Here is a 26,692-nt window from a genome sequence, read left to right as displayed (position 1 = left end):
ACAGAGTATCATAGACTAAATAGTATCACAGATACTTGTTGCAGCTCTGGAGGCTAGAAAGGTCAAGGTCAAGGTGTTGGGGAACTCAGTGTCTGTTGAAGACCAGCTTCCTGGTCCACGGACAGCAGCCTTCTCCCTGTGTCCTTGTGTGGCAGAAGGGGAAAGGGAGCTCTCTGGGGTCTCTTTTATCTTTAACAACAACAAAAAAAAACTATGTATTTGAGAAATGGCTATGTGCAGGGGAGGGGAGGGTGAGGGGGTGGAGAAGAGAGCTCTTAGCCACTGGCTTACTCCCCAAATTCCCACAATGGCTAGGACTGGGCAGGGGCCAGAGCCAGAAGCCAAGAACTCAACCCACTGTGGATGGCATGAACCCGATCATCTGAGCCATCACTACTGCCTCCCGGGGTCTGCACTAGCAGAAGTCAGGAGCCAGAACAGGGCGTCGAATCCAGGAGGCATCTTAATCAACGTCTTAACCATTAGGCCAAACGATCACCCCTGGGGTCTCTCCTATAGGGACACTGGTCCTGTTCATCAGGATTCTACCTCCAATTACCATCACAGCAGGGACTGGGTTCCAACACATGAACCTGGGAGCACATGCAGCCTCCAATATAGATGGCCAAGAAAGTCTGTCGAATGAATGAAAAGTATCTGGGCCAAATGCGTAGGCTGGAGTTAAGGATGACTCATGATCAATTCCCCTTGCATAGATGTATTTCTCAGAATACACAGTCTGAGTTGAGATGGCCCAAGGCCCAAATTGAGAGAGGTCAGGGAGTGTGTAGAATCAGTTTCCACTTCTTGTAGTATTCACAATAAGACTGGTTATCAGCGTGAAGCCATCTGAAATGAGAAGTGAAGAGTTTCCTTTTCTCCCCTGCCCTGCCTGGCAACATGGAGTGAAGATAAACTTTTGTTCCTCTCTCTTCTCCTGGATTCCTTAATCAAATCGGATTTATGCTAGGCTTAGGAAGACAAGCCCTCCTGTGAGCGTTTACAGCTTCCTGCTTGTTTCCCAAAGGGACAATTTGGGCTGAAAGTGTGCATTAAGCCCAGTCTTTAAGCAATTAATAATGTGCTCAAGAAGTAAAAAGGACGAACGTTACAAGTGGATTTTGTCATAATCCCATATCTCCCAAATGTGTAAGCCCCGGGAAAGTCCAGATCCCCAGCAGAAGCCCATCTGCTGTATTTCTGGTGTGCTACTCCTCTGTTTATATTTGCTCATTTCTCTTATGCGGTGCCAGGAGAGGAAAAGTGATATTTTAGAAATTCATCTGCTCGTATTTATGCAAACACATTGCTCTCCAAGTGTGGGTTGAGCGATGTGAGTAAAGCAGACACAAATGTCTCTGACAGGCCACCGAGTAATAAAGAGAAGGGAAGATACACACCTAGAACATCTGATGCTGTGGCCAAGGACCAGCCTCGCTCGGCAGGGGAGAACCGCTGGGATGGGAACCCCAGATCTGAAGGCTCGCTGGAGTCTGTCAATGAATGCGTCTCGAGCCTCTAGTGTGTGCTCACCAGTTTGGGGATCTTAAAAGCTTAAGATTTCCAGTTGAGAACACAACAGGAGATAATTATGCGATGGCATGCTACAGACATAAAAAAGCCGACCCTCAGTTAGGTACCACCCTTTGCTAAGTGTTCCACATACATTATTTCAATTATCCTACAAGGTTGTTGTCTTCATTTTTCAGACCAAGCCCCGTGGTGGCCATATGCTTTGCTTTCAAGGTTATATACCTTAGGTTGTTTTGCAAATTCATGCTCTTTCTCCTATATTACACACAAGAAGTTTCTAAGGTTTAAAATCTGAAATTATACATGTTTCTACAGCTAACATTTGATGAATGCCTACTCTGAGACAGGGAAAAGTCTAAGTTCTTGAAAAATGACCTTGAGCTTTATAACCACACTAGAAGAAAGTACTGCTATTATCCCATTTTAAGGCTGAGGAAGCTAAGTTTACCTACAAGTCACATTGTCTGAATCACAAGGAAATATCAGGGCCTAGTCTTAGATCCAGGGTTCATATAGTTACTCACACACTATGCTATCTCTTTTTGAAGGAGTTCCTTTTGTCAAGGATTTATTTATTTATTTGTTTGTTTGAAAGGCAGAGTTACAGAGAGGGAGAGAGAGTGAGAGAGAGAGATCTTCCGTCTACTTATTCGCTCCCCAAATGGCCACAATGGTCAGGCCTGGGCCAGGCTGAAGCCAGGAGTCAGGAGCTCCACCCAGGTCTTCCACGTGGGTGGCAGGGGCCCAAGTATTTGGACCATTTCCACGGCTTCCCCAGGCATGACAGCAGAGTGGAGGAGAACTTTTAAGCACATTCCACTACACATACCCTCTTCAATGATCCCAAGCCCACATTGCAATAATAGGGACAATTCTCAGCAAACACAGTGTTTCCATTCCTTTTACAATTCCTCTTTTTCAGCCTGCACCCTAGAGTGCCTCACCTGTAGACATAATGCCTCAGCAGGTCAGGGTTGTTACTGAGGACAGCTTGAAAAACAAACTGGGGAGGCCAGCACTGTGGTGCAGTAGGTAAAGCTGCCACCTGCAGTGCCAGCATCACATATGGGCGCTGGTTTGAGTCCTGGCTGCTCCACTTCCAATACAGCTCTCTGCTGTGGCCTGAGAAAGCAGAAGGAGATGGCCCAAGCCCTTGGGCACTTGCACCTGCGTGGGAGACCCAGAAGAAGCTCCTGGCTCCTGGCTTCGGATCTGTGCAGCTCCGGCCGTTGCGGCCAACTGGAGAGTGAACCAGCGGGTAGAAGACCTTTCTCTCTCTCTCTCTCTCTGCCTCTCTCTTCTCTCTTTTTCTTTCAACTAAATAAATAAATCTCTAAAAAAAAAGAAAGAAAAACAAAAACTGGGTATTCTATATTCTTCCAAAGTTCAAGAATAAAGTCTCCTGAACTTGGTCCTTAAGGTTCTGCCTTAGAGTCAAGAGATGATTTCTCCACTTCCCATGATGGAGGCTAGCAGGCTTCCTCACCCAGCTGATGCTAGGAGAACTCGGGCATGGCCATATGCCCTGTAGGGCAGCCCCATGCCCTCTCCAGCCTCCTCCTTGAAGAACGAAATAAACTAGAGAATATCAAAGGTGCCAGAGTTCCTTCCTCGTTCCTCCTGGGAGACTTGCTGTGGTGGCTCCACACTACTCAGTTTAAGAGGGCAGAGCACGGAGGGGAGGGGCCAGGAGACCCAGTCTCAGAACCCCAAGTGCCACTTAGGGAGAAGCAAGCAGAAGCAGCAGGGAGTCTGAAAGATGGCACCTTATCCCAAAGATACACAAGTTAAGCCTCAAGAAACTGTTTAAATCATTGAGTCACAATGAAAAAAAAAAACTCTATGAGCTAAACTTAGTTTTTCCCTCTTGCTCCCCAGCAGGTGAGGGCTCATAAAGGACATCAGAGTGATTTAGAGAAAAAATGAAACTATTTTCTTTACACATCAGAGCAGAGTGAGTAATTTTGCGACCCTGGCTTGCACACGAAGGGCTGGCAGATGTGAGTTTCAGTAGCCAAAATCAAGAGCTGAGGCTGCAGCGGTCTCACCCCCCTCCCCAGACGGCGGGGGGCGGGATCCTGGCAGACCTGTCTTTGAGGGTCTCTTCTCTCCCCAGCGGGGCCCTGGTTCCTATACTCAGACAGTACAGGAACACATATGCTAATCTTCACCACAACGTTCGGCACGGGTCAGCCACCTGCGTTTCTTGGGTTAGACCTGTGATGCTGCTAAGGTTTCTGGTGTCCAAGGAGTGAGATTCCAGCCACTCCCCAGTACCTGTGGGTGTCCAGGACAGTGACCCCACCAGACGGTGGTCACCTACCCTAAGAGGAAGGTGCTGACGGCCAGCCGAGGAGCAGGAAAGGGAGGAAGAACGCTATGTAATGAAGCACTCAGGACTTAAAGCCACAGACTCATCCAGCAAGTCAATGTGTATTTGTGAGAGAGCCTTTGTGCTCTATGTGGCAAAAGGTTGTGGCACTCTAGAAATAGAAAATGAGAACAGAACATTATTTTCCAAGTACAGAAACAACCCTCCTACCTTCAGGCAAGCTTCCTTGATGGCGGGTAACAGAAAAGGTCATTGGTAGGCATCCAGGTTTGAAGTTCAAATCCCACTTTTACAACCTCCTTCCTGTGTAATCTTGGGCAAGTTTCTTAACCTCTCTGTGCCTTTCATCTGTAAAATGGAGAAAATAATATCTCTCTTACAGGGTTGTTGGAGGGTTAAATAATATATATGAAGCCTATTGAATAATGCCTGCGTGTGAGCCCTCAATCCATTTGGCTATTATTATTTTTATGACAAAGGTAAGAATAGTATGAATTTTCAGGTTCCTCTAGTTTAGGGCACCCCTAAATTTATTGATAAATGATTAAGGGTAAATTCTAATGGAAGTTTCAGTAAAGGAGTCACAGAGCGTCTCCCTCCATAAGCCGTCACCCTTTGCTGGGACATGTACCCCACATCCTGGGAACAAATGCGTTCATGCAGTGAGGCAGGTCCCTGGCCTAACAAGGCTTTTGGACAACCACTGGCGCCATGGCCTTTGCTGTCAAGGAAGATGCTCTGGCGACCGTGTTGAATAAGAAGACAGTCGAATCCCGTATGCAAAAGGCTGATTGGAGTCCCAGCTGCTCTGCTTCCGATCCAGCTCCCCGCTAACCTGCCTGGGAAAGCAGCAGAAGATGGTCCCAGTACTTTGGCCCCTGTCACCCAGGTGGGCAATCAGGATGGAGTTCCAGACTCATGTTTTTTTGCTGAGGTTGCAGCCATTTGGAGAGTGAACCAACAGATGGAAGGTAGCTTGCTCGCTCTCTCTCTCTCTCTCTCTCTCTCCCTTTGCTCTCTCTCTCTTACTCTGCCTGTCAAATAAATTTAAAAGAAGAAAAAGAAGACAGTACACCATTTCCTCCCGCAGGCTGAGTTCAGGACCAAGTCCATCTTCACTCTAGATGGGCAGTTCTACAGAGTGACAGGCAAGAAACCGGGCTTTGGAATCAGAGAGCCTTGGGTTTTAAATTGGGACTTCAGGGGCCAGCGCTGTGGTGTAGTGGGTAAAGCCACCACCTGTAGTGCCGGCACCCGCATATGGGCGTTGGTTTGAGTCCTGGCTGCTCCACTTCTGATCCAGCTCTCTGCTATGACCTGGGAAAGCAGTAGAAAATAGCCCAAGACCTTGGGCCCCTGCATCCACGTGGGAGACCCGGAAGAAGCTCCTGGCTCCTGGCTAGCTGGCTTCAAATCAGCGCAGCTCCGACCTCTGACCAATGTGGCCAACTGGAGAGTGAACCCACGGATGGAAGACCTCTCTCTCTCTCTCTGCCTCTTCTTCTCTCTGTGTGTAACTCTGACTTTCAAATAAATAAATAACTAAATAAATATTAAAAAAAATTAGGGCTTCATAGCTTATGAACCACATAAACCCAAAAGAATTATCCTTACAAATGGGGATAATAATACCTACCTAGTAGGGTCTCGTAGGGGAGGATTCAATGCAATTCTTGAACACAGAGTTGGCACTTAATAAACGTCGGTTCCCTCTGCCTCTTCCTCCCATTCCTGCTAAGACCCAGAGTTGGGCTGCTCAGTGGGCAAGGCACATGTATCAAATGGTGCAGCAACTTAATTTCTTCCCATTTTTCTAAGGCAAGAGGATGAGAGGAAATGAGCAACCAATTGGTTTAGCTTTTCCTACCTGTTGACCCTCTTCTTCTAGCACTTAAAAAGATGATCAAAATCCAGCCGATACTGGATGATCTTCAACAACCTGGGAATAGGCATCCCACTACTCTCTATTGAAGGTGGAGACAAAGAAGGCCTCAGGAGAATCTGCTCCCTCCAGCCCCTGAACTTGAACCCAACACCAAGGGAGGGGTGCAGACAGGTTGGCCATGGCCCTGTGCTATCTCGTCACCAAGGAGGAGGCAGTGGAAGTCCTGCTGGCTCCCTAGCAGAGCTGTCAGGATGAAACTGAGTCTCCAAGCTCATCACCAATCCTGTGTTTATTCACAAAAACACAGCCCCTCTGCTTTCTCTCTGGTTTCCATTCAAGCGCCCAACCACGCAGCTCCGTGGGGCCTCGCTCTGCTTCCCTACACAACCCACTCCCTTCAGCTGCCAGAGAGCCTTCCTGAGTTGAAGCAGAGGCTGAGGATGTGCCCCCCCCCCCCCCCCCGCCATGGGAGACTGAGCTGCTGACACACAGGAGCGCTGGTGCGGGAAAGTACCGTGGTGGAATCAAAAAGCCACTTCCCAGAGATGAGGGGAGGACTATAGGTTGGTTTCCTGGGACACCACCAATCTAGTCCAGGACCTTGAAACCCGCATCTCAGCCCTGTGTCCTTCTATGCCTCAGTTTCCCAGTATGTGGACAGGGTAATGACCACCTTGGAAAATTGCTACCCATTGCCCAACCTGTCATCATTCTAAGTGTGACTGACTTGACCAACTTCAGAAAGCTGTGAGAGGTAATTAGTACTTACTGTGTACTCTGAGTTGAAAGATTCCCAGAGGACGGAGAGCTGAGGCAGCTTGTAATGAGTTCATGTTGTGCAGTAAAGTTTCAACAGAATATTTCTTTAGTTTCTAAGTTAGCCTTTCATTTTTGTCAAGGTAGAAAGGATTAGGTAACAATTGTTTAATTTTTTTTTCCTTTGCAAAACACTTTCTTCCTTTCTCCTTCCAATTTGGGCATCAACAGCTGTGCTGAAATACAAAGCCACTGCTCCCAGCTGAGACGCTCAGGACGGCAGTTTAAAAAGAGGTAAACGGGGGCGGTTGCTGGTGCAGCAGTTAAGGCACCACCAGGCACGTGCACATTCCATATTGGAGTACCTGGGTTCTAGTCCTGACTCTGGGCTGCAGATTCCTGCTTCCTGCTAATGCATACTCTAAGAGGCAGCAGGTGATGGCTCAAGTACTTGGGTCCCTACCACCCATACAGAACTCCTATATGAAGTTCCAGGCTTCTTGCTTCAGCATTTGGGGAGTGAAAGAGGATGATCACTCTCTCTCCCTCTCTCTCTCTCTCTCTCTCTGCCTTTCACATAAACAAAAATAAATAAATGAATACAATTTTAAAAGTAGTGAATATCTTTTAGTCTGTTCTTCCTATCATGCCAACAAGGTGGGTTGTAACTAGCTTTTTGTTGTTGTTTTATTTCCTTCTCTTTTTTAACAAATGCAAGTAAAATTTGCTGGACTGCAACTCTGTGAGATCCTGCCCCTCTTGAACCCAAGGGTTGTCTTTGCCTCCTGCTGCACGCTCCGAGGAGCGTTGTTTCAGATCACTTAAGACACGTAGACATTTATTTGCTCCTCTGCACAGCCCCAGGAGCACGAGAGGAACACACTTACAAAGATCATTCGTGATGTGCTGTCCCAAACCTCCGTTGTAAGAGATGCAAAGTGGGCTGGAGTCAGCCTTGGCTGCTCTTCTGAGAAGCAGCGTGAACAGGAGGAAGTGGGTGAGCGAGAAGGGGCCTTGTGGCTGCGGCGGTGACTCCATCCGCAAAGTCAGCACCTCCAGCCCGAGGAAGGCAGCACGGAGCCGAGCAGTGCTCTGCACTGAAGCCGCCCTATCTCCACATCAGCAGGGCTCGTGGGCCAAGTCTCTGCACACTGTCCGCACCCCCCGGGCGCTGGCGGTGACACAGGCATGCTTTGAAGTTGGCCAACTGTTTCTTGAAGGACTCAAGCCTGTCTCTCCTTCTCACCTTCTCAATGTTCAAGTACTTTGGGGCCAGAGGGAGGCGTCAACACTCTCTAGTGCTACTTGAAATGGAATTCCCGATGGCAGGATGTTCACACTTGGGCTTAAAACAAAACAATTAAACTCATCATCATCATCCAAGTAATTAACAAAAATATTTCCCCACCCCCACCCCCACCTCGGTGGTCTTGGTTTTGATTGCTGACAGTGCTATCGTTTTTACCCAATTCCTATTTTGTATTTTCATTTGCCTTGCTTGGTGTCCTCTTCCTTGTTCTTCCTTTTGTACCAACCTATCGACCACCTTTATCCCACGATATGGTTGGAGAATGAAATCCCTTTCTTTCATGTTTATCCTGAAAACAATGAAAAGTCACAGTCCCCCATCAAAAGTGATCAGCAGGGGCAGGCGTTGTGGCACAGTGAGTTAGGCTGCCACTTGGGATGCCTGCATCCCATATCAGTGTCTGGTTCTAGTCCTGGCTACTCTGCCTCCGATCCAGCTTCCTGCTAAAGAGCCTGGGAGGCAGCAGATGATGGCCCAATTACTTAGTTTCCTGCCACTCATGTTGGAGACCTGGATCGAGTTCCTGGTTTCTGGCTATAGCCTGTCCCAGCCCTGGCTACTGTAGGCATTTGGGGAATGAACCAGTGGATGGAGGATCTTTCTCTGTCACTCTGCATTTCAAATAAATAAATCTTAGGAAAAACAACAACAACAGGTGATCAGCAATATGCTTTGTTTGTTTTTTTTTTTAAAGATTTTATTTATGGGGCCGGTGCTGTGGCGTAGTGGATAAAAACCGCTGCCTGCAGTGCTGGCGTCCCATGTGGGTGCTGGTTCAAGTCCTGGCTGCTCCACTTCCAATCCAGCTCTCTGCTATGGCCTGGGAAAGCAGTAGAAGACGGCGGTTTTCACCCGCTACGCCACAGCACCGGCCCCTAGCAATGTGCTTTGACGCACCCTGAGGGCACCTGGCACTGTGTTTATTTCCACTTCTGTGACTCAGCACCCCCTGGGCGCCATGCTGTATACTGCTTTGGGGTCAGTCGTGAGATGAAGACCTACCACTGGAAGTTCAACTTAGTAATAATAATTCTCCATTGAATTCAGATGATTGACACATTTTCTTGTGGCCAGTAATTAGTGACCAGCTAGGGCTAAGGTGGTCTCTAAACTTCGGGTTTGCCTGCTTAATTCTAATAACAGCCAGCAAAGGTAGGGGAGACAGAAACAGCTTCCCCTGTGAGGTGTTGGGCATAGATGGTCTGCTAACAATGGTGGTTTTCCCATGTTTGTAGTTTGCCAATCATTTTGGCAGGATAAAAATCCCTAAGGAGCAATTTACCCCATGAACTGTCACTTGCCAGTGTAAAAAAAAAAAAAAAATTGAGAATAAAAAACAAAGCTTTTACAGAGGATAGGGCTGATTTGTTTGGATCCTCAGGGCCTAAGTTCTCAAAAAATATTTATTGAGGTCATTTTATTTCTCGGAGGGTCTAATGATAAGCAATTTTCCAATGATTTCAGTCTTGGTGCTATGCTGTGCTTGGAGAATAAATCTCTACCTTAAGTACAGTCAGATGACTGTGGGCAGACTAACTTCTCCTTATTAATATTATTATCTTAGTGTTTATTAATTTTTCTTTATTTGAAAAGAGAGAGAGAAAGCTGACTTATTCCCGAATTCTGCTGATTTATTCCCAAAATGCATGCAATATGGAGTTAAGCCAGTCCAAAGCCAGGAGACAGAAACTCAGTCTAGGTCTCCCATCTGGACTGGACCCAAGTACTTGAGCCATCACCTGCTGCCCACCAGGGACTGCATTAGCAGGAAGCTGGAATCAGGATGCCAGAGCCAGGACTAGAACCCAGGTACTATGGTATAGGATGTGGGCATCTTAACTGGTATCTTAACTGGTATCTTAACCACTAGACCAAATACCCGCTCCAGACTTCTCCATCTTTTTTTTTTTAAGACTTATTTATTTGAAAGGCAGAGTTACAGAGAGAGAGAGAGAGAGAGAGAGAGAGAGAGAGAGAGAGAGATTCTATCCGCTGGTTTATTCCCCAAATGGCTGCAGAAGCCATGGCTGGGCCAGGCTGAAGCCAGAATCCAGAAGCTTCTTCTGGGTCTCCCACATGGGTAGCAGGAGTCCAAACACTCGGGCCATCTTCTGCTGCTTTCCCAGGCACATTGGCAGGGAGCTGGATCAGAAGTGGAGCAGCTGGGCTATGGGATGCTGAAGTCGCCATCAGTGGCTATACACGCTACACCACAACACCGGCCCCTTCTACATCTTTTAAAAACAATTTTTTTTATTTGCAAGACAGAGACAGAAAGAATGCACAAGCTCCCAACTGCTGGCCCAGTCTCCAAATGCCCTCTGTGGTCCCTGGCTCTGACAGAAGCCAGGAGCTAGGATGTCCCACGTGGGTAGCAGAATCCCAAGTACCTGAGCCCTCGCTGCCGCTCTCCAGAGTCCGCATCACCACGAAGCCAGAGTCAGAAGCCAGGTGTTGAACCCAGGGGCTCAGGTACGGGTCGGGGGCCTCCTCCTTGGTTTCTCCACAGCTAAGCCAATGCCTGTCCCCTTGCGCATTTTCACGACACATGACACGGAAGGAGCAGCAGTCGGCTGAGTCCCTCAAATGCTTGTCACTCACTGATTGGTCCGCTGAGGATCTGTTTAAAATGTTTCTTTCTAGAAAGAGAGGAGGGAAGAAAAGAGGGTCCAAAGTGGTCACCAAAATAGCCAGAAACAGGCTAAAATCTTGGCCTAAGGGACGGACCTGGGCAGGAGGATCAGAGCAGTGCTTTTCTGAGGTCACATCAGCAATTCCCTGGGCCACAGCTTTCTCTCGCTCAGGATGCAATTTGTTCAGGCAGTGCAGCTGGGGGCAGCAGGGCTTCGGATATAAAAGTGCTGGCTGGTAAGAGAAAATCAAAATAATCCCCATTAAGCTCCCATTATCTTGAAAATTAGAAACTCTAATGAGAGGCTTCCAGGATGAGCTGAGCAGTAGGAGAGCACCCCTGATGCACCCTGTCCTGTGAGGATGTCACGGCCATCAGCATGCACAGGCTGAGTGCCCGAGTGCCTGGGGACAGCATCCCAGGCTCCCCAGGACTCAAAAGCCGCGATGGAAAGACAGAGACACGGGCCAGGGGCCAGGCTGGCTCCCAGGGAGACCCTGGGTCTGCAGGGTGACTGCCTTCAACTCTGGGTTTGGTGGGTTGTTCCACAGAAACTCTCCCTGAATATATTTAACTTTCAGAGTCCCAGATTCCCTAAAGGACGCCCTCACTTGTCTGGCTCAAAAACTGGGTTCTCGTCATCCTATTTCAGGGGACATTTTTTTGGAAAGCAGGCTGCTGGGGCATGCTTATCCCCCTGGCAATGAGCCACTGCGGGAGCACTGGTCTCAAAGGCCTGGCAAATGGTTTCCAGGGTTTTCTATTCTCAGACCACATCTCCTCACCAGCTCTGTGTCCCTTCCCGGCACGGCAGGGCCCAGTAGTACAGCATCATCTCCTGGCTCTGAGCCAGAGTGTGCCCAGCAGCACTCAGCACTGTACAGGGAGTCTGTGGGAGCCTGCAAGCCCCCTCCGCCACACCCCTACCGGAGCAAGGAGGGAGATTATCAGGCAGCAATCAGTGTTGTTATTATTACCCTGATGTGTAATAAATCTGCGTGGTGCAGTAAATTAAGGCAAGGCTCTGTTCTCACTTTACAGGCTGCCAATAGTTTTATTGTAACAGCTCGAAGAAGTGAGTTTTCCTTTTTAGGCAGAGTAGAGGAAGCTGTGAAATTCAAAGAGCGAACAAAAGGACACTCCCCACAGTCGGAGAGACAGGTACTATCCTGGAGCCAGCTCCTCAGGACGTCCGACACCTACTATTTTTGTGTTCAGTGGTGTTAGAGTGTGGTGAGGCCTTTCTGAGCCCCCCAAGAATTCATTTGAATTCATTTTCATTTCAATGTCTCGCTGCTGTCTTCCTCCCGCACGCACGGGACTCGCAGGCTTTCTTTCGGTGATAAACCTGAGCTGATTATAAGATCACAAATGGGTTCTGGAACTCATTAGAGTCAGCAAATGAGCATCAGTGAGATACTTGCTTGGACTGAAATGGGGATCATCTGTCCAATTCGGCAATTAGCGCTCAGGGGGTGAAGAGCGGGGCGGTGAGAAGGCTTCCAGCTCCCAGCAGGATTACCATCCTTTCAGATGTCTGTGGAGAGAGAGGCTCCTGCCCTGGCTTTTCTTCCTTCACACCCATGCACCCCCAGTGCAGAAGGCAAGGGAAGCCCTTGAGAAATGCTTCACCTCTGCCCTTTGCCAAGTTCAAAGCCCAAGAGGGGTCTTTCATCACACCCCCTGCATACCTGACACTTCATTAATTATCATGATGGGGGGGCATGACCCCTCCTGTTTGGTAGCAAATTCTATTTCTCTTCTGTTTTAGAATTCAGCCCTTTTTATTTATTTTATTTTTTTTGTTTTGTTTTCACTCAAATGTTAGCCATGCAAGGTTTCTTAAACCTCTGGTTATTTTCCCCTAAACTGAACATACAGGGAGCCAGTGCTCTGCTTTATATGTCCTGGTACCCTTGAACACATGAAGCTGTTGCACACATGGTTGATACTCGATATATGAAGTTAATTCATTGACTTTCAAAATAGTCTTCTAGCACATTCTACAACCACCAGCTCTATTCCTCTGGTTAACCTCACCATCCCTATACTGCCCCCAAAAAACTAGGCCCTCCTTATGTCCTTCCAACCAAAGCTGAGTCCCTCGGGAACCTTCTCGGCAAAACCCTAGGACTCACCCCTTGCTCCTCTTTAAAAAACATGACACTCCCTTGCTTGAGCCTCAGTTATTAGCAGCAAATGCTACTGCAGAAAACTTCATTCTCCGAGTTGGAGTATTCTCATGAATTCTATTTTTCTCTCTTAGCCATCCCCTTAACACATTCTACCTCTGGTTAATCTAGAACCAGTCCAATCATCAGAAACTGGAAAAACTGAGGTCATAATTTGTGAATCTGGTTTGAGTTTGCGATTTGGTCTTTCAGCTCAAAATTAATATTGTAAATTTGCTGGGAGAATGCTTTCCACTTTCTGGACCTGAACTAGCATTGTCTACACAAATTTGGTATCTGGCTTAACTCATTAGTGAAAGGAAAAGGACATTTCCAGCTCCTTTCCTGGTCTTTCCTCTACCCCACTACTGTTCCCCACCCCTCAGCCCACCTTTGGACACACACACACACACACACACACACACACACACACAGGCATACGAGTCACTGAAGGTCAGGAGGATAGAGCTGTTCCTTGCATTTCACTTAGGATGTCTCATTGTTTGGAAATTACTAGTTCTCAGGCAGAAGCAGACGTGGACAGAGTTAAGGGCTTTTGCTCAGCCATATAAAGTGGCACAAACCCAGGCTTTCCTCTTCCTCTAAGGCTGCTCTGGCATTCGGTCTTCCCTGAGGGGAATAAGCAGATTCATATTAACAAGCATGTACGGAGTGCTGACTTGGTACCCAATACTATAATTATTGTCCCTTGTACTGTCTCAAATTTCTTTCTTCATATTCTTTGTTGTTTTTTTTTTTTTTAAACTCCACTCTTTCTCTTTAAAGCAGGTATTAGTATTCTCATCTAATAAATGAAGAAGCAGGGGCTGGCATGGGGGTATAGCTGGTAAAAACGCTGCCTGCGAAGACACCAGTATTCCTTAAGGGAATTTGTGCCCTGCCTGCTCCACTTCCAATCCAGCTCCCTGCTAGGGTGTCTGGGAGAGTAGCAGAAGATGGCCCAAGTGCTTGGGCCCTGCCGCCCACATGAGAGACCCAGAAGAAGCTCCCAGCTCCTGGCTTCAGCGTGGCCCAGTCCCGACCATTGCAGCCATTTGGGGAGTGAACCAGTGGATGGAAGATCTTTCTCTTTCTGTCTCTCCTCCCCCCACCTTCTGTAACTCTGTCTTTCAGATAAATAAAATAAATCTTTTTTTTTTTTTAAAAAGAGAACCTGAATTCTATCATCTACAGAGTACAGCAATCCTGTCACAACAAATACCATTGTAAAGAATAAAACTTCTTGTTAACAAAACCCAACTCTAGAACCATCTTTGGCTTTTGTCTTCCATCCAGTAAACACTCAAGGGATGTTTTGTAAACGTTTACCCAAATTTCTCTCTGAAACTTTAAGGCTTAGGACATCTTCAAATTGGGTTTAACTCTTAATCATCAAGGCAAGGAGTAAGAAGCCTGATGCCACTCTAAGACGGTAGCTGTGTATATTCCTGTTCCATGGATAGAAAGTCTGAAAGTTGTGGTCAGTTTAGTTTATTGGAAACACAATTGAAAGCACAATATCATGGACATAAGAAAAAAACTATATTTTTAACAGAATCATAATGTCAATTTTTAAAAAGTAATTAGGTTTGTAAATAAACATCTTTCCTATCTGCGTCAGTTACCATTCTAAAATTTTACATGTCTTTTTGATCATTTTCACATGTATTATTTAATCTTCACACGAGTTTGCGAGGTAAATGTTATCCTAACTTTACACACAGGGACACTGGGCCTGGTACAGGATCCGAAATGACTCACAGAGCGTGACTCCAGAGCCTACTTGTTTGGCCCCCCGAAGCACTGTTGCATAAAATACAGGACGCCCAGTTACATCTGAATCTCAGATAAACAAATCCTAACTATTACATGGGACATATTTATACTGAAAAGGCATTTGTTGTTTATCTGAAATTCAAATTGCACCAAGCATCCAAATCTCACAATCCTAACTGCAGAGGCCTGCTATAGATTAAGGTAGTGGGGTTGCTTAATGTGTACGTTATAGGGCTTGAGTTCCTAACTGAGTAAATAATGTTACTTGGCTTCCACAAAGCAAGGCAAACCCTCATGGATGCCTTTTCCTTCCACTTACTGAGGGCTGGGCGTCTGACGACAGTCTTCTCCCTGGTAGCACAGCTGAGTGCAAGCTCTTTCCTTCCAGGTTCGCTGCCTGTCAGCACCTTCAGGCCTCCTGCCTACCCTGGGCTCTCCTCAGTGGTCCGCTGTGGTCTGCCTGACACTCAACATTATCCAACATTGCTGCAGGAATCCTTGACTCTTTCTAGGAGCTGGAGAGCTTGCATGGCTGAGGAGCTGCTTCCTTCCTCGTGACAAGGGTCACAGAAGGTGATGGCAAAGAATGAGCTGGCTGGAGTGTGGCAGAAATGGACCCTCATATCAGGTCTGCTGTGTGAAACATGTAAGTAGGCAATGGCTAATCACCAAACAAGCCACTCTAGATTATCTGTGTGTACTCTTCATTCTGATGTCATTGTCTGCAGTGCAAACGTGCACCTGCTAGCTGCCTTCTTTGACCACCTAGACAACTGAGCTGAAGAAGTGGAACCTGCTTTTAATGACCACCTGGAAGCCATGCATTGTCCCTCGGATCACACAACACATTACAAAACAAATGCCAAGGACTTTGGAAGGAGCTCATCTTTGTTAGTGGGTAACTGAAAAGTGACTGTCTATTTACGAGCCTGGATATTTGTAGAATTACCTCTATGTCAATATTTAAAATATTGTTAATAGCATGAATTGTCATGTATGCAGAATGAAATATAATGTTAGTTACAATATTTTTTTTGACAGGCAGAGTTAGTCAGAGAGAGAGACAGAGAGAAAGGTCTTCCTTTTCCATTGGTTCACCCCTCAAATGGCCGCTACAGCCGGCCCACTGCGCTGATCCAAAGCCCGGAGCCAGGTGCTTCCTCCTGGTTTCCCATGCGGGTGCAGGGCCCAAGCACTTGGGCCATTCTCCACTGCACTCCCTGGCCACAGCAGAGAACTGGACTGGAAGAGGAGCAACCGGGACAGAATCCAGCACCCCAACCAGGACTAGAACCCGGGGTTTTGTCATTATGTGCCAAAATCTAGGAAAAGCACTTTACATACATTATTCATTTTTACTAAAGCCCTATGAAATGCGGCACATTTTTAGGACCATATTACAGATAAAGAAACTGAAGCTGCCCAAAGTTGCACAGTTGATAAGTAGCAGAAACTTGCACTTAACCCTCTAGAGTCTCCCTGCATAGACCACACACTTAATTACTGCACAGCAATGCTTCTACATCATAGGAGCTGGAGATAGAACCTCTGTGGTAAAGAAGTTATTTTTAAAATTTTCAAATCTGTTACTGACTCTTGCTTCCAAGGCAAAAGTGCTTGTTCTCTATGTTAAGTAGTAAAGAATGTCCAGGAGGAGGAGAAGGTGGGTGGTAGACAGCCTAAATGGTACGATTAAATTAGGTGCTGCAAGATTAGTAGACAGCTTATCCCCGTGTGACTCACCGCCCAGGCTGGACAGCACCTCAGCTGGTCTATGGCCTGGTTCAACCAGACAAGTTCACTAATCACTTCCTCAGCTATCACAGCCATGGCAAGTTGCCAAAGGAGAGTCGAAATGCTTATTCTCATTCTCTGTACTTATCTCAAGGTCAACTGGTAATAAACAACTTGTGGATGAGCACCAGTCTGTGGAACACATTTTGAGTAGCACTAATATAGATAAGATCAGCTTAGCACACAATTAATTAAAATACATAAATGACTAATGAATTAGATGGCTGGTTTATATTCTCTTCCCTGTTTTTTTTTTTTTTTTCTCTCTCTCTCTTTTCCTTCTCTATCTTTTCCTGTCTGTCAGACACACACACACACACACACACACTGCTGACTAATGCTGACATGTTTATTAAAAACCTACTACATTCCTGGTAATTTTCTAGGTCCTCAGAATACAATAATGAACAAGATGGGCCAAATCTCTTTTCTCAGAAAAGCTACATTCTAATCCAACCAAATCCATTTTGAGACCCCGGAATCTGGGTACCAGTCTGAGGCCTTGCCAATTCATAGCTCTATGCTTCTGTGCAATTCATTCGATCCCTCTGAGCAAGTTTTCCACTCTGCAAAATGAGGCCATTCATACCAACTTTAGTGGTGTGTCGTTAGGATTAGATATCATGGAATCACGCTGAAAGGCACAGAATGGCATACCAATGCCAAGTCATACTTTCACCATGTGTGCTTCCTGAGAGTGAAGGAAGACCACAGCTTTTCTGTCTCTGTGTCCTTAGTGACAAGCTTAAGTACTTGGAAAGTAGCAAGCCTCCGTTAGGGTTGGTTGAATAAATGTTCATAAGGTCCTATGTGCAAGGTACACTAACTGCTTAAAATACTACATACCTGTTCATCAACTGCTTCAAATTCAGTGTACTTCCAGGAAAAATACATGGAGTTATTCTAGGGCACGGTATCTGTAATCCTATTCTTGGATCATAGGTTTGCAAGAGTTCAAGCTCTAAAAATACACTTTCTAAACATTTATTAGATAGAAGCCTATTTTATTGATTGGTGTCACAATCTGCCTTTTAAAAGGCCTTTTTCGTGCATTGATCCTAGAAGTAGTATGCTGGTCCTGCCAGTTCTGGTCCCCCCCCCCATGCTATCTAGGGTAACAAGCTATAGCTGAGCTGTAAAAGTCCCCTAAGGAGGGGAAGCATTTGGAAGGAATTCTCAGTCAACAATAACATGAAAAGAAATGTAATTAGCCTATTTCTCTTCAAAAGCTTGACTTTAGGTATGCCTCTTCCAGGGTGCAAAGGCATCCTCTTTGAAGATGAGCGATGTCACTATTAGAGGTAGGGGCATGAATGATTTTCAGACATCATAAAGGTGTACAGCTCATCCAGTGGCTATTTTTATGAGGTGCAAGATAGATGCTGCACGGGGCACTAACATAATGAAAACACAGTGATCTGCAAGCAGAAATGCCTAGTAATGGGAATAAAATGAATACACAAAATATACTGCAAGCCAGCATATCAGTGCCATGGGGGAGGCACACACAGGCATGGCGGGACTTCAGTGGTATGGAAAAATCAGGAAAGGCTCTAGGTAGGAGCTGCAATATGAGACAGGTCTTCAAGGATTTCAACAGATGTCGGGGCTCGTAGTGGGATGGGAGGCATTTGCCACAGGCAGGAGGATGGCTGAATGAGCTGGTTCTTTTGTAGAAAGGTGGTAGGAATTATAGCCAGTGGTTGCTATATATGTAAGGGTGTAGTGAGAGCTAAGGCTAGAAACGGGAGCTGGAGATACAAAACTTGGCCAATGTCAGATTGAGTAGTTCCTCAATAGTGGAACCACTCATGATCTGGCCACTGCTTTGGGAAGATGTTTGTGACAATAAAACAAGAAGGAACGAGGGGAAAGAACTAAGGATGAGACCAAATAGGAAAGAACAGTAAAAATCTAGACTGGAGGTAATCAATTCCTGATCTAGGGTAGTGCAATGGAGATAAGAGAAGAGGGGAACAGGGGCCCAGAGTTCTCGCAAAGCCGGTTAAGCAGTGCATGCCGTATGCGCACCTGTTCAATCCAACTCCCTGCTAATGTGCCTGGGAAGGAAGCAAAAGATGGCCCAAGTCCTTGGGACCCTGCCACCCATGTGGAAGACCTGGAAGAAGCTCTGGATCTTGGCTTCAGAGTGGCCCAACCCTGGCAACTGCGGTCATTTAGGGGAGTGAACCAGCAGATGGAAGATCTCTTGCTCTCTGCCTCTCCCCTTCTCTCTGTAACTCTACCTTTCAAATAAATTTTAAAAGAGAAAGAGGGGAGGAGGAGGGGCAGATTGAAGATCTATTGTGTGGGAAGTACCTATACGTCTGTACTTGTGCTATCCAATATGAGAGTACTTCAGAAAGTTCCGCAAAAAAAAAAAAAAAGATTTGAAAGATAAGTTTGTTTTGGTCCAAAAACTTTTGAAATCCATGCGTAGTTTTTTATTTTTTTTAAAGATTGATTGTGGGGAGCAACTGGGAGCAACTCGGACTAGACTAAGTTACTGGAATTAAGACTTATTCTATGCATCTGCTCTCCCACAATATGGTGCTGGGAGAGGAGGAAACAGCTTCTACACAGCTGCCTCCAGTTCAACCAATAAACTGTAGGACCTGCTCCTGATTGGAGGAGAGCAGCGTACTCGGCGTGTGGGTAGCAGAGTTGGGATTGGTGGAAGAGGACTATAAAGGAGAAGAGAGACAACATGCACCAGGAACATCTATCTGAAGGAACACCTGTGCAGCCCCCGAGAGAGCCGGCCGGCGGTGTGCCGCTCCCCCGCGGAAGTGGGGAAAGTGGCTAGGGGGAACCGCCCTTCCACGGAGGTGGAAGGGTCGGTAGCCAACCCAGGAAGAACCAGCAGCAAACCCGAGAAGGGCCGAGCAGACAAAAGAACAGCGAAGGGTCCTGTGTCGTTCCTCCACGAAGACGGGGAGCGACATAATGGTGCTGTGACTCGGATATGAAGCCTAGGCAGGGTTTAGTGTCGTTCCTCCATGAAGAGGGGGAGCGACAATTGATTTATTTTTATTTGAAGTCAGAGTTTCACAGAGAGAAGGAGAGGCAGAGAGAGAGAGAGAGTCTTCCATCTGCTAGTTCACTCCCCAATTGGCTGCAATGGCAGGAGCTGGACCCATCCAAAGCCAGGAGCCAGGAGCTTCTTCTGGGTCTCCCACATGGGTGCAGGGACTCAAGGACTTGGGCCATCTTCTACTGCTTTCCCAGGCCATAGCAGAAAGCTGGATCAGAAGTGGAACAGCCAGGACTCGAACCTGTGCCCATACGGGGTGCTGGCACTGCAGGCGGCAGCTTTACTTGCTACGTCACATCGCCGGCCCCCAAGCATAGTTTTTTCAAGTACATATTTTCCATGAATTTTTGAAGACCCCTTATAGGTAGGCACACAATTTTTTCCCAAAGATTTATTTATTTATTTGAAAGAGTTACACACAGAGAAAAGGAGAGGCAGAGAGGTCTTCCATCTCCTGGTTCACTCCCCCACTTGACCGCAATGGTCGGAGCTGTACCAATCCAAAGCCAGGAGCCAGGAGCTTCTTCCAGGTCTCCCGTGCAGGTGTAGGGGCCCAAGGACTTGGACCATCTTCTACGGCTTTCTCAGGCCACAGAAGAGAGCTGGATCAGAAGTGCAGCAGCCAGGACTTGAACTAGTACCCATACGGGACGCCAGCACTGCAGGCGGCAGCTCTACCCGCTATGCCACAGTGCCGGCCCCAAGGTACGGATTTCAAAAGTGTTTTGCAGGGCCCATGCTGTAGCACAGCACGTTGAGCTGCTGCCTAAGATGCTGGCATTCCATATGAGCACCAGTTTGATTCCCAGCTGTTCCACTTCTTATCTAGCTTCCTATTAATGCACGTGGGGAGGCAATGGATGATGGCCCAAGTACTTGGGTCTCTCCCATCCATGTGGCTTCAGCCTGGCCCAGCCCTGACCGCTGCAGCCATGTGGGGAGTGAACCAGCAGATGGAAGATCCCTCGCTCCCTCTCAGCCTCTCCTTCTCTCCGTAACTCTGTCTTCCAAATAAATAAATATAAAAAATATTGCTTTGCACCAAAATAAAATTATCTTTATGAAGGACACTCATAGAGTAGCCTCTAGCTACAGGCAGCAATTTACATCTAAACTTAACCAAAATTAAGCAAGGTGTAAAATTCAGTTCCCTGGCCACATCAGGCTCATTTCAAGCTGATGAGGGACTGCTGTAGTGGACTACGCAGAAAAAAAACATGTGCAGCTGGGTAGAATCTTCTACCAGACCGAGCAGATTGCTACGTTTTGGGGACCAGCTGTGCTTAAGGGTAAGGAGGTCTGGAACAGTAGCACTGTGAGCAGAAAAGGGGACTCCGGGAGGAGGAGGAGCTGGGTTTAGGGAGACAGATGTTTAGTTTCTGTCAGACACCAGGAGACAGGAGGGTCTACACAACTGCGCCAAGGTCATGGTGAAAAGAGAGGGTGGGGAAGGCCAAGTGCCCCACGGGGTATCTTAAAGTGGGGGAGGGAGCCAATTTCTAGTTGGCTTACCCCCTCCTGGGCTGTTGCCCCCAGTCTGGGCACCTCAGCCCCTCAGCCTTTCCCTGGCCAATGCACCCCCCCCCCAAACCGAGGCAAGCACAGGTGCGCGTGGGCTAGGCCGCCTGCCTAGCTCCGAGGTGTCGCCTTGTGGCCTGAGCTCTTTACTCTCACAGATCGCTTGCACTTCCTGTGCCCTCAGTGCCTCCGGTTTGATCCTTGGAAAGTCCCCACGCCCTGACTTCCTTTACTGCTTCCTCTTGAACTCCTCCTTCTCACAGGGACCACCACTGTTTAAACTTGTGCTTTCTTCCCTCCCGGATCAAATCCCAAGGCCCACTAGTGTAATCACTCCCTGGCAGTACCCTTCTCTCACTTTCCTGGAGTTTCACTTGCAAAACACAGCCCCGTTCAAGTCCAGGTCTCCTCCAGCCCCAGCAGGGCAGTATGGCTGCCGAATGCATCCCACAACCTGAGTGGGCTCACTTGAAACGTGCAGCCACCAGCTCAAGAGGGCCCTCAGTGCTGTCCATGCTCCTCGGGCCACTCGCCTACACTGCAAGGGGGTTGATTCCCACCTCCTTCTATCTGCTTACATAGCCAACAGCCCCTGCCCACTTTTCATTGCACAGAGCAAAGGAAAACATACTGACTAGCTCTTACCTCTTCAATCCCAGCTGGGCAGCCAGCACTTGCAGCACTCAGTGCAAACTGGGGAGGAGGTGCATACACCTAGTGTGCGTGTGCATTGTTGTGTGTGTGTGGCTACTAAAAGCCTCACCCCTCTGGGTGGAGCAATTAGACAAGTTCGCCTTCCTCCAGGTTGATGTGGCCCCACCAGGCAGTGAGCTGAGCTCTCACCTGTCTGCTCCATCCTGCAGTGGCCCGAGCTTGCCGTTGCCAGATGTCCTGCCTGCTCACCTGCACATGCACCCAGACACTCTGCCTCCTCTCCCAGGGGAGTCTGCGAATGCATGGCCTTGCCTCTCTCTTAATGCCCCTTCATTCCTAGGCTGGGGCCCATTGCTTCTCAGCCACTTCAAGCCAGTCTTTCCCCAGTTGTCTCCTCTTGTCTTTTGCATCATTAGCTTCACCTCTCCCTCAAGGATCGCTCCAGCCAAGGCATCTCTCACCTTAAAATGCCCTCCCTAGGCCCCAAGCAAAGCTCCTTAAAGCGCTTTCTCTTCCTCGCCTCCCATCCTCCCCACACACTCTCAGCAGACTTTTTCCACTGTGACTCCTCTGAAGCTGTTCTCGTCAAGGTCATCAGCAAGCTTCATCAGGCCAACATCAGTGTTTAAGTTCTCAGTCTTCATCTTACTTATTTTGACAGTTATCTGATACGATTCATCACTCCCTTCTGCCTGAAACAATTCTCTTATCTTCCACCTGCCTGCTTTACTGGGGGCTCCCTCCCTTCTGCTCAGGAGTGACACTCGGTCCTCTCCTCTACCACCTCCCCCTCCTCTAGTGACTCTAAGTAGACAGAAGGTTATAAAGGCATCTATGTACTGATGAATCCCAAATGCTTATATGCAGACTCCCCTATCCAAGTGTTTACCCAAAATCTCCACTTGAACCTTAAGCAGAACACCTGCAAAGCAGGTATCTAGATTTCTCCCACCCCTAACTTTCTCCCCTTTGTGCCTTCCCCATCTCATTAAACGGCTCCAGGATTACCAGCCACCAGGCCCTAAACCTAAGAACCATCCACGATCGTTTTGCTTCCTCACACACTGTCCCCCAAGTCCAAGTCAATGCCCGTGAAAGTGTGTGCCTAAGTAAGATTTGGGTGGGCGTTTCTCATGACACTTTGGGACACCTGCATCCCATATTGGGAGGAGAGCCTGGGTTCAAGTCTCAGCGCCAGTCCCAACTCCAGCTTCCTCTAATGCACATCCTGCAGAAGCAGGCGATGGCTCAAGTGCTCGAGTCCCTGTCACTCATGTGGGTGACCTAAATTGAGCTCCAGACTCCTAACTTGGAGGCCTGGCTCAGGAGAATCTGTTGCAGGCATTTGGGGAGTAAATCAGTGGGTGGAAGATCTCTCTCTGTCTCTTTCATTCTGCCTTTCAAATAAAATAAGCAACTAGCACATTTTTAAAAACACAAAATTATTTTAAAAAATAAATAGCGCTGTTCTCACCACACCCACTAAGGCCATCCTAGGGCAAGCTACCACCAACCACCTCACTTCCTCGGTAGCCTCCTGCAGACTTTCGTGTTCTCTGTTGTGTGCTTTACACACATCAGCAAGATTAACTTTTAAAAATCCGAACCGTAGCTCACCCTCCTCCATGGCTTCCCGTTGCCCCGCAGGGTCTGGCCCCTTGCCCACTGCACTGAGCCTCGCTGCTGGCTTCTAACTGCTCCTGCCCACAGGGCAGGCACATCCTACCTCTGCAAGTGTGGCTGATTGCCTTATTTAAGCCCCAGGTGCTCCACCCCCGGCCATCCCCCAACTCAGGTTTGCAGGGTTCATTCCATCAAGTCTGTATGTGCTCAGAGGTCTCCCAAGAGAGGCAGTATCTGACCCAACATCCACCCTACCCGCTGCTCCACTTGCCCCACACCACTTAAGACTGCCTGCAGTTGCGGTCACTGCTGTGTCTTCTGTCTCCCTCTCCCAATCCACTAGACGGCAAGCTCCAAGCCAGCCTTTGCTTTATCCGCTCCGCCTAGGGCACTGCCCGGCATCTAACTGCTGCTCAGTTAGTACTTGTGGCATGGTTGCGTTCTCTCCAATTTCTGTTCCTCCTGAACCTTTACAGCCGTCCTCATTTCATATCCGGCTCCTCTGCAAATGTGAAACTCCGCGCGCTTTCCCAGCAGTCGTCCGCTCTCCCTACCCTTTCCTGAGCAGCGGCTCCTTTAAGCGGACTCCGGATTTCCCCCCTCCCACCAGGGAAGGCGGGACCAAAGCCTGGCCGACGCCGACCCGGAGAGGCGGGGCGGAACTAAGGGGGCGGGACATGCGTCCTGCGTGCGTGCGCGTTCTGGAGGCGCCGCCGCCGCCGCTCCCGAGGCCGCCGCCGCCGTCGCCGCGCAGAGCCGGAGCCACGGCCGAGAGGAGGGAGGAGGAGGAGGAGGAGGTGGAGGAGGCGCCGGACCGGGGGGGTGAGTGAGGGGCGGGGAGCCCCAGCGAGCCCTTGAGGGAGCAGGGGGCGCGGGTCGGCCGGGCCGGGGCAGGGGCGGCTCATGTCGCCGGTCAGTCCCTGGCTCCCCCTTCCTGCTCAGCGTTCGCTCCGTGTCCGGGGCGGCGGCCCGGGGGCCTGGCCGGCGGGAGGGGCCGGAGCTCGGGAGGCCCGGCCGCCGCCGCCAGGGCCAGAGCCAACCACGCCCGCGGACCGAGCCGGTCGACTGTGGCTGGGCCTGCGGGAGACGGACGGGAGGGGCCCGGGCCGGGTGTGGGAGAGAAAGAGGACATTGTGTCCCCCACCCTCCAACTCCCCGAGGTGTCATGGCACAAACCCATTTCCCTCGCGCGTCTCCCCGGACATGGTGTCCTCGCCCCTCGCTGCTGAGAGGTGCGGAAGATTGCACTTCGCTGCCTTCTTCCTTCTCTTGCATGTTCTCTGACTAGGGTTAGGGCTTCCTTGCAGACCCGGCTCCCCTCGGAGGCGCACGCGAGGAGGCACTTGGAGGCTCGGGCACATTTTCTGTCGTCCGTCCCCTGCCGGAGACTTACGGGCGTTCTGCCCCGCTCCTGTCCACTTGTCAGGGGTTCAGGGACTGCCTTTCCTTCCTCGATCTCCCCTCACCACCACCCCAAGTGGATGGGGCTGACGTTTCTACGTCCCAGGGCGCCTCCCAGCCCCTTTCCCGCCCTCTTTCACCCCTGTCTCCTGTAGCGTGCCATGTGTTCTTCTTGTCAGCCTTGGCTTCGCCTGGGTCTCGGCTTCTGGCCCCGATGTCGTTAGTGGGGAGGTCGCGGTGTGGTTGTCGCCTCCCTTCCGAGGAGGCTCTGCAGGAGTGTCGGGTTGGTAGCACTGTTACTTGCCCCCTCACTCAGGAAGTTAGGACGGTGTCTTCAGCTGAATTGTGAAACCCACTTCTGTACTGCTAGGAGAAGAGGACACAGTGTACCCCACCCCCGCCCCCCTAGAATAGGAGGATATCATCACCGGGCTAAAATCCAGGGTGCAGGAGACCTTTGACCTCTTGAAAAAAGAACTGTGCTTAGGAGTGATGTATTCCTTTTGGGGAGGGAAAATCGTTTTGGTACTGCTTTGAAAGGAGGAGGGTGTAAGAAATAAAGTGCACCAACAAGGCAGTAGGTTCATGGGCCACAGGTAGCCACTGTTTTCCGATTTGGGGGTGACAGATGGTGATTCTGTGTGGGTTTGGTTTTTTACAGTAAGAATGAAGTATCAGCGCTTGCACTTAACTTTTTTGAAGGACTCCTACCTTCAAAAACATGCCGAAGGGCAGTCTCAGAAAAGATGCTGTTGGAAACAGGATTTGGAAACTTTCTTTGGGTTTCCTGTCTGAATGTGTGGGGGTGGGCATGCCGGTGTGTAGTGTTGCTTTTCTTTTGATGTAGTTGATTTATGTGATACTTTGACACAATAAGCCCTGAATTAGGCCCCAGACTCCTCCTCTGTCTTTATTATGCTTTCCTGTAGTGCTTTTTTTCTGAAATTCTTTCTGATATTATTTTTTAATGTGGTGTTTCAGTGAATCTTCTGTTGATTCCTTGGTATTTTGAATTGCCTTCTTTAAATATGCTTAGGTGTTGAGAGTCACACATGTTCGCTATTCATTGAATGAACTGAATGATTACAAAGATGTGTCTAGCTATTATTTATCTTCTGTCATTTTTGAGGTACCTTATGTTAGGATTTTATATTTGACATGGAATAAATGAAATAATTTTTAACCTTTTCTAGGCTGCTGACACCTTCCAGAATATAATGAAATATGTGGACACTGTCCCGAGAAAAAAAGTAACAGACATTACGCATAAAACTGCGTTCAAGGCCGGCGCCGTGGCTCAATAGGCTAATCCTCCACCTTGCGGCGCCGGCACACCGGGTTCTAGTCCCGGTTGGGGCGCCGGATTCTGTCCCGGTTGCCCCTCTTCCAGGCCAGCTCTCTGCTATGGCCAGGGAGTGCAGTGGAGGATGGCCCAGGTGCTTGGGCCCTGCACCCCATGGGAGACCAGGAAAAGCACCTGGCTCCTGGCTCCTGCCAGGATCAGCGCGGTGCGCCGGCTGCAGCGGCGGCCATTGGAGGGTGAACCAACGGCAAAAGGAAGACCTTTCTCTCTCTGTCTCTCTCTCTCACTGTCCACTCTGCCTGTCAAAAAAAAAAAAAAAAAAAAAAAAAAAAAAAAAAAAAAAAAAAAAAAAAAAAAAACTGCGTTCAGTCTCAGGGGCCCTCTGAAACCAACCATTGACACCTATCTTGGAATCCTTGAGTAGTATTCAATTTCGTATCAAAAATGTTCAGAAGCCTTGTTGCCTCTTTGTGTGGCCTCAGGAATGATGGTGTGTACACTTGCATTCCAGACGTTGGGTCTCTGGCAACAAGATATAAGACTGATTACTGTTAAAATTTTATGGGGAAAAGTTAGTCCACATTTGTAACTATTACTGGTTAGTTTTAAATTAATATGCTGACTGCTTCTAAAGTATAGAATTATTCTAGACACTTTTTAAAAAAGATTTATTTTATTTTATTGGAAAGACAGAGTTACAGAGAGAGGTAGAGAGAGAGAAAAAGGTCTTCCATCTGCTGGTTCACTCCCCAGATGGCCGCAAAGGCTGGAGCTGCGCTAATCCGAAGCCAGGAGCCAGGAGCTTCTTCCAGGTCTCCCACGTGGGTGCAGGGGCCCAAGGACTTGGACCATCTTCTACTGCTTTCCTAGGCCATAGCAGAGAGCTAGATCGGAAGAGGAGCAGCCGGGACTCGAACTGGTGCACACATGGGATGCCGGCGCTTCAGGCCAGGGCGTTAACCCACTGTGCC

The 26,692-nt window shown here is 48.5% G+C and overlaps 1 protein-coding gene and 1 long non-coding RNA gene across 9 annotated transcripts in view; one reads left to right on the top strand and one right to left on the bottom strand.

The window, feature by feature from the left end:
* The window catches only part of LOC108177689 (uncharacterized), a 28,441-nt gene extending 4,828 nt beyond the window's left edge, over positions 1 to 23,613 (bottom strand). Inside the window, exons 1-8 of one of the 6 annotated variants that reach the window (XR_011390526.1) lie at positions 21,386 to 23,613; positions 10,543 to 10,680; positions 10,206 to 10,454; positions 6,520 to 7,851; positions 5,502 to 5,678; positions 3,857 to 4,213; positions 1,401 to 1,604; positions 36 to 849 (exon numbers count right to left, since the gene is read on the bottom strand). This is a non-coding gene — a long non-coding RNA (uncharacterized lncRNA). The remainder of the gene's footprint in view (positions 1 to 35; positions 850 to 1,400; positions 1,605 to 3,856; positions 4,214 to 5,501; positions 5,679 to 6,519; positions 7,852 to 10,205; positions 10,455 to 10,542; positions 10,681 to 21,385) is intronic. The other 5 variants (XR_007923508.2, XR_011390527.1, XR_011390528.1 and 2 more) reach the window with 5 other exon arrangements.
* Positions 23,614 to 23,688: 75 nt separating this feature from the next.
* The window catches only part of RAP1A (RAP1A, member of RAS oncogene family), an 89,884-nt gene continuing 86,880 nt past the window's right edge, over positions 23,689 to 26,692 (top strand). Inside the window, exon 1 of one of the 3 annotated variants that reach the window (XM_002715775.5) lies at positions 23,689 to 23,839. The gene's annotated coding sequence lies outside the window, so the exon portion shown is untranslated. The remainder of the gene's footprint in view (positions 23,840 to 26,692) is intronic. The other 2 variants (XR_011390525.1, XM_017345982.3) reach the window with 2 other exon arrangements.

This window comes from Oryctolagus cuniculus, chromosome 7 (genome assembly GCF_964237555.1).
Source record: "Oryctolagus cuniculus chromosome 7, mOryCun1.1, whole genome shotgun sequence".
Taxonomy (NCBI): domain Eukaryota; kingdom Metazoa; phylum Chordata; class Mammalia; order Lagomorpha; family Leporidae; genus Oryctolagus; species Oryctolagus cuniculus.
This window is presented reverse-complemented; position numbering and strand designations above follow the sequence as displayed.